General features: G+C 45.8%; 1 long non-coding RNA gene across 1 annotated transcript; it reads right to left on the bottom strand.

Annotated features, from left to right (window-relative positions):
- Nucleotides 1-603: 603 nt before the first annotated feature.
- LOC115598285 lies at nucleotides 604-6,841 on the bottom strand. Its single transcript, XR_003987543.1, has 3 exons — nucleotides 6,750-6,841; nucleotides 4,074-4,303; nucleotides 604-985 (listed from the first exon to the last, which is right to left on the bottom strand). It is a non-coding gene; the product is annotated as an uncharacterized LOC115598285 (long non-coding RNA).
- Between the last annotated feature and the right edge of the window lie 726 nt (nucleotides 6,842-7,567).

Genomic DNA, 7,567 nt, shown 5'->3' with positions numbered 1-7,567 from the left:
TTATTTTTTTTTTTGGTGGAAGTTTCTTACTCCCATTTCCCTGTTGTATTTGTCCTGTTAGATACCTCATACCTACTTCTAAATAGGGCTGTTCCAGCCAGCATGAACACTGGCATAACTTGCAGTATTAAGGTCCTGTGTGTCTAATCCAATGCACGTTTATAGACCTGAAACCCATAGAAGCCTATGGAAAGACCAAAAAAATCACATTGTCTTGTGAGCTCAGAAGTGCATCGATTTAGCACCTGCTAACTACTTACTATGCATTACCTGGTCTGCAGAAATTGTCAGCATGCATTACTTTGCATTTGCTACAGGCAAACCACGTGCAAGCCAGCTTAGCCTCCTCTCCTGTCAGAACAAGTCACATCACTATGCATTGGCTGCTGGCTAAAAGCTGTGCATCTCCACGTCCACATTTGCCACTGTGCAAATGATCAAATGATTGTTGCTAAATGCTGCAAACAATGTCACATCCAAGCCTTGCCCCTGGGAGATGCTACAATAGCACTATGGTTTATTTGTTCCTTATTTACTGAAGGATCACAGAAGCAACTATTCAGCACCATTTAAACAGCTGACCTGATACAGATGAGGCAGGAATTGGTTCTACTTCAGCAAAATTTTATTTCTTCAAAACTTTAAGTCTGTAGCTAGGTAGTGATGAAACCACTGAAAAGTAGGAAAGGAAACTTGTTGCATAATCCATTTGTTCCATTAGCTTTGCTTAGATCAGTTTTAGTACCAATAATTCTTCTGCTGACCCCTGTTATCCACTGTTTATGTAGCTGAGATGAAGCATATCTTGGTGCTGTTGCAGAGGTACAGCCCTTAAAGGATCAGAAGCACTAGTATCCTGACAAGAAGTATGTTCAAATAGGTCTGTGCAAGTGTCTTCTTGACATTTTATCTTCATTTCCTTCCCACAGAAGGTTCCTTGAACAGAGAGATCTTAAGGAGGAGTTTTAGAAGAAAAGGTGTTTTCCTTTTAAGAAACAAAATAAAACAAGAAGCAAAGAAACAGTCAGCAAAACAAAACCAATCAGTAGAAATGTGTGATGCTGGCTGCTTTTCAGCCTGCACTCAAGACTGAACTTCTCCATTCCTGTTCACTGCCTTTAATGGCAAGATTATCTCCCACTCCTTCTCCAGCTTCTTGAACTCACCTGCCAGCATCTTATTGGAGAGCTCCTCCAGTTTTTCTCATTTCCTGTGCGGTGCCAGAGAAATTTGTTGGCAGCCATCATCTGTTTATCACATCAAACAGTCCCACCTGCACGGAGATCTAGCTAGCATATCTAGGCACCTACTGCACGCGTCTCTCCCAGTCTGTCCTCTGACCAAGTAATTTGTCAATGTAGTGCCCTTGTGGTTATTTAAACATTAGCTCCAGTTCAGCATGACTGAAAACCAGGACTGTAAATTTTCTTTCTGTTCAGTCATTTCTTGATATCTACAAAGAACACCACTTATTCTCTTAGGAAGCAGGAGGGGTTGACTGGAAGTCTTCACATTATGGCAATATATGGATTCTCAAACATCCCTGCATAACCTGCAAGTTAACCTTTACTAGCAGTGATCTCCTTAGCCAGTATGCTTTTTCAAGGTTTAGCCATCTCTCTTGCTGTAATAACCCTTCTCCATTGCCTTGACAAAGACAATGAAATGGCCGTATTTGGTATTTTTACATATATGTGCTTATGTGAATGCATGTTTGCTTAGGAGGCAGAATATGTGGAAAACACTAAAGCATAACAATTCTTGATACAGAACAGTAAAGTTGCATTCTGAATATGGCTATGTACACTCATTGAAATCACACTCATTGTAATGGCAAAAATTAGACCTTTTTTTTCCTAACTAGAAAAAAACAGAAGTAAGCAAAATCATCTAGAAAAATATAAATTCTTAATCCCTGGTATCAAGGAAGGAAAAAAATCTCCTACCTGGATTTCTCAAAGTATTAATAGGAACAAAATGGTTAAACTCATATTTTAACTCCATAGAAGATAAAATTTATTGTTTTCGTCATTACTTTATCTGGCATAAGAAAACACTTCAAACAATTATTGACCAGAGTTTTCTTATGAATTTTTTTGTGCTAGAAACCATGAGCCAATTCTTCAATGTGCATTTAGGAATAATGGAAGGAATAAATAATAATTAACAGATACAATAGAGGGGTTTATCTAACAGATAATGGCCCAGAAAAGGTAGAGTTTTATTAAATTATGGACTCAAGTGAAATACAATTTTAACGCTTAAAGTATTAAGACTATTTTCTAGTTCTCAACCAGTGCTGCTTATTAGTAGAGAGTAGAGGGCTGAACCTTGTTTTATTGAAAAACATATGAAAAGAAAAAAAGTACTTAATTTAGCCCAGAGATCTATGATCTGTTCAATATTTTAATGGGAATACCCAGAACAAATGCTCTGATTCTTTTCTGAATGGTGGAGGAGAAATACCAAGGATTCTTAAAATAATTTTACTTTTAGCCATTACAGATAAAATCATCACTAAAATAAGAGGACTGAGCCCAAATTAACATCCAAACAATATTTCTACATTTTCAGCAGGACTACTCCTAATTATATTCTCTAGCATACATCATCACTATATTGTCAAAGCAGGAAGTATTCAATTTTATTCAAATAGGCCCTGGGCAGAAAAGAAGTCATGAATGTGAAGTGTGTGGTAATAGAAATTAAAGAATATTCATTAGTTATTGAGCCTCAGAAGATAATGAAGATGTTCAACTATGCTGCTATACTTTTATTCAACCAAAATTGGCACTAGCCTCCAGAGGCCTTCCTGTATATTATGCAGTAATTTAGGTGTATTCTGCATAAGCAAACAAAGGGAAAGAGTACTTAGCACTTGCCAAAGAAATTAAATGCAGTTATCAACATACATTACATGCCTTTACTGGCCCTATCCCCACCACCAAAAAAAAAAAAAAAATCACAACATAGTATATTAACCTCTGGAATTTTATCTGACAGAAGTGAGCCTCGTGATGCTGAGAATTACCCATGAACACACTGCTGTGTGTAACATGAATAAATCTGCAACATGGTGTTTTCCCAAATACAGCCAAGAGAAGATTTATCACAGACTAAATCCATCACAGGCCAAGCTGTTGTTGGTTTAACAGCTGCAATCCCCACGTTCCAGCACCACTTTACCAGCCAGGAGCCCAAGCTCTGGTCCAGGTGCCTGCACTCTCCATTAGACCAGAAGCATCACTACCATGGACCGGAATCTGTAGCAGCCACTGTGAGAAGCACCTGAGATGCCAATTACTGACACTGCCACTGTTCTCAGCATCTAAAGCATTTAAACCCTGAGTTATGCTGAAGCAGTGTCTGCACTTAAACTTTGGCATAGTTCAAAAGCACAACAGGGGGAAGGAGAGGTCCTCTCAGCAATTAAACAGACAGAGCTTAGACCTAAAGAGGAGTTCTCAGGACAACACAGAATCTCTCTCTGGCACTTCCCAGGAAATTCCCTCCGTCACCAGGCCAGAGGCAAGCTGGAAGGAATTCCTTTCATTGTTCCTGCTCAAAGGCTGTCATTCTGAACTAACATATTCATTGGGCCAGGGAAGCAAGGCATCACTTTGCAGTGCAACAATTAAGGTATCTACCTGGGAGTGGGGAACTTTGAATTTAAACTCCTGTTACAAGACTGTTTTCCTAGACCATTACCATATAATATTATAGTACACAAGCAACCAGTAAGAGTCAGGAGCAGAAATTGTGTGAGTCCCCTAATAACCTATTCAAACCCATCTATTACAACGGATGCCAACTGGGCACAGACTTGGCCATCCTGTGCTGCTGCATTTTTACTGCTATTGATACTCAAGTTACCTGGTACTATTTCACATTATTTATACCTGCTGCAGTCCTATCTATTATTAAAGACAGACAGACACCCATCTCAGGGTAGGTTTTCTTTCCAGCCCCTTCAGAGGCATTTGTGAATCATACCCCTGACTAACTCATATTGACAAGAAGTAAAGAAAGAATATAAAAAGCTGTCTGTTACACTATTTTCTTTCCTTTCTCACCTACTGTGATATTCACCCCCTGCTCTTGTCTCTCCAACTCTTTCCCATGCATCATTCCTCTTTTTTAGCTTGGCTGCCTTCCCCTTTGTCATCCTTTTGTCCTTTTGTCTTCCATGTCTCTTCCTCACACTTTTTTTTTTCTTCCTTCCCTCCCTTTTCAACATCAAGTGACATGGTAATGCAGTCTTCCTTCTCCATTTCTGAATATCAAAATGTATGGATCAGAAGAACTGAGGAGGAAGAAAAAGGCAGAGAAGCAAAAGTCATGACTAATTAGCAAGAGAAGAAAGGGCTGTCACAATGTTTTAATCAGAATAACAGTCTTCCAACAGCTTTTGCTTAGAATCCCAGGAAAAGGTGCAAGTGACACAAAAATTGTAACATATAGACCTCAGCGGCCTCTTTACTTCCTTCTCCTTTCATCCATGCAGAGTTCTTGGTCACTTTGAAATCCTCCTTGTTGAGATTTGACAAAATTTTTCATCATGCAGTAATTTCAACTATCACCATCAACCTGAATGCCATCTTCCCAGGTGGGAAGATTTTAAAGGAATGCCAGTGCAAGTGTTGCCGAAATCTCTTATTATCTTGTTTTAAAAGAATCTGTCTCTGTTCTTTAAATTGACTTTTTTCCTTGATTACTGCTGTATGAAAGGCCTAGGCAAAGAATAACACCAGAAAGAAAAATGAAAGAGCCAATAGAGTGGAATGGTTGCAGCAAACGCTGAATGAACTGTGATCTTTGGTGGGATAAAGATCAAGATGACAAGCTTTCAGCTGTAGCAATCAGTCCACATTTTCCAGACCATCCCCACAGTGACAGAGGCATTTCTAAGCTGTAATTGAAATTAGCCTTGATAGATACAGTTGGAGCCATGCCTGTGAACCTGGCTAAAAGGCTGGCTATGTAAACCATCTATCACTCACTTTCACATGAGCAGTAATCTAATGACACCACAGAAATCTCACTATGTCCCTCACTCCACACGTCCAGCCACAGCAGTTGGCTCCTGCCAGGGTGCCTTATCTCTGCTACAGAAGGGCTTTCCTCCCAAGGTCTGGAGCAACCTACAGACCCTCACTAAAGATCAGCAGAATTCTCTCTTGGGCAAGTCTTGTACGATGCTCTGTCCTATGGCCTGAAACCACTCTTGCTCTAATCCAGTTTACTAGATTTGCAGTTGTCTGACAAATGAAAGCCCATGCATAATTCTAGTGACTCCAACACGCTTTGGATGAAGCCCATAACGATGGGGACGATAGCTTCTCATGGATGGGAACCAAATATTTAATTTGTTACTACTAAGCTAACCACAATAAAAATAAATAACTCTCTTTCATGTGGTGATGAAACAAAGCAATCATGCTATATTCATTTTTTAATTATTAGGTTGAAAGATTCGCTGTCTTCCTGGCATGTTAATTTCTGAATCATATTCCTCACGTATATAAATAGCCAGCAACTGTATACGGTAGCAGAGGGTGGAGGGGAAGGTCAGACAATAAGCTCGATTTCAAGAAAGCATTTCCTATGGTGTCACCAAATCTGCCCTGGATACAGACTCCTACATTGGCACTCCTGAAGGCTGCTGTGCCCTCCTGCACTGAGGGTAAGCACCTCCATCGTTGCAGGTATTTGAAGGCTTCTCATTAGACAATGAATAGGCAATACATACTTTTAGGGGCTTTGTGAAGATGAGTAAAAGATGTACCCTCTCTGCCTGCTGTTTGGGCAGTGCCACCAGCTGAAGACACCGCTTCAGCCCTGGCTCCCCTGCAGCAGCAACTCCACGGCGTCAGGGAGACTGCCTCGAGATGAACTTTCCCCACCAAAACCCTGAGGAGAACAGATCCTGGAGGGTGGCGTCAGCTCCACTACCACTCAAATCCAGGACACTGAGCGCAAAGAAGTGGCAGCAAGTAGGTACTGTGGGAAGGGCGGATTTAAAGTTACGGCCAGTCACTGCTAAACACCTTGTGTTTTGCATTAGTAAACTATTTTGCACAAACGCAAAGATTAGCGCGAGTCCAGCATCGTGCAGCTTAGACCTCGGGGAAACTAAGCTAGAACCTCCTGGTATTTTTGTTGCTGTAACCTGGGCATTGCCTCAGTGTTGCTGGACACCATTACGCTAACCTGACCCGCGAGAGCTCTCCGCTGACTTCTCAAGAAAATTGCGTTTTCCACGCTCCCTCCTTTGGGACAGCGGCAGCGGGCACGACGCGGCCAGCCAGCCGCCTCCCGCCGGGGCCCGGAGCGCCAGGGGGAATGCGGCCCGGCCGGACCTGCCGCTGCCCCGGGCTGATGATTTACCCCAGGCCCGGCTCCGCACCCGCGGGACATCTCAGGACTTCTCACCCCGCACGCCGTCTGTGAAGCCACACGTGGTTTAAAAACTTAAACAAGGGAAGGTTTTATCGTCGTCGGTTGCGATTTTGAAGGCGTGCACCTTGACTGGCTGCAGCAAGGTCACCGGCTGCCCGCCACCGCCTGCCTCAGCCCGAATGCGGAGGGGGCCACCCCGTCCGCCGGGCCCAGCTCCGCCCGGAAAGTCGCCGGTACCGCCAACTGAGTCCCAAGAGGGGCGACAGCCTCCCCGGGCGCCGCGGAGAGATCCTTCCCCGCGCTCCCGAGCGGTATTTTTAGTTGCTGACCCAGTTCCCCCGCTCGGATACCTGCGCCTCCCTCACCGCCCGCCGCAGCGCCGGCCCTCCTGAGGGGCGGGGGGGGCAGACCCGCGCCCCCGCAGATAAAAGCACCGCCCAGGGGCGGCTCGGCCCGGCGGCCCAGCGCCAGGTGAGGCTGTGGGGAGCGGAGCGTGGGGCCCGCTGTGGGGCAGGTGCGGCCGGAGCGCGGTTGCGGAGCCTCGCCTGGCTCGGGACGGCCCGATCCGACCCGGGAGGGGTAGCGGGGCAGTGGCACAGGGGTGCAGCCCGGGAGGGGGAGGGCCGGCTGGGCGCGGCACCGCCGGGGCCACCGCAGGGGCGGAGGGGGCGGCGGTGCGGGCCGCGAAGGCAGGGGAGGCTCGCCAGGGCGGTTCGGGACAGTTTTCTCCTGTGTAACTCGGCTACAAGCGAGGGGCGGCGTATCAGCGCCGGCGTAAGTACCGACTTGTTTTGTGAAAAAAGTATTAATTCCTCGCTCCCCTTTCTCCCTCGGCACCCCGGCGTGATCTTCCCGGAGGCGGTCGGATAACGGGGCGCGGGAGGGGCGCGGAGCGCGGCCGGGTCGGCCCGGGCGATGTGCGTGGCCGGGGAAGTGGGTCAGCGCCCAGGCCGGGGACGACCGCCGCTCTGTGCCCCTCTTCCTTGCTTTCTTCTCTGTTTTTTTGGGGATTAGCCCCCTGCCCCGCTCCCGGGTACTTCAGCAATGTGTGACTGAGCCACAGGTTCGGCCAGGAGCGCAGGTGCAGCTGCGGCGAGGTCCGATCTGAAGGACCTTTCCCCGGGCTGAGTAGCCCAAACTTCAGGGGCACGTCAGTTGTGTGTTGATT

The sequence above is a fragment of the Calypte anna genome, chromosome 4A, assembly GCF_003957555.1.
Source record: "Calypte anna isolate BGI_N300 chromosome 4A, bCalAnn1_v1.p, whole genome shotgun sequence".
Taxonomy (NCBI): domain Eukaryota; kingdom Metazoa; phylum Chordata; class Aves; order Apodiformes; family Trochilidae; genus Calypte; species Calypte anna.
The sequence above is the reverse complement of the archived record's forward strand: the minus strand, read 5'-3'. Positions and strand labels throughout refer to the sequence as shown.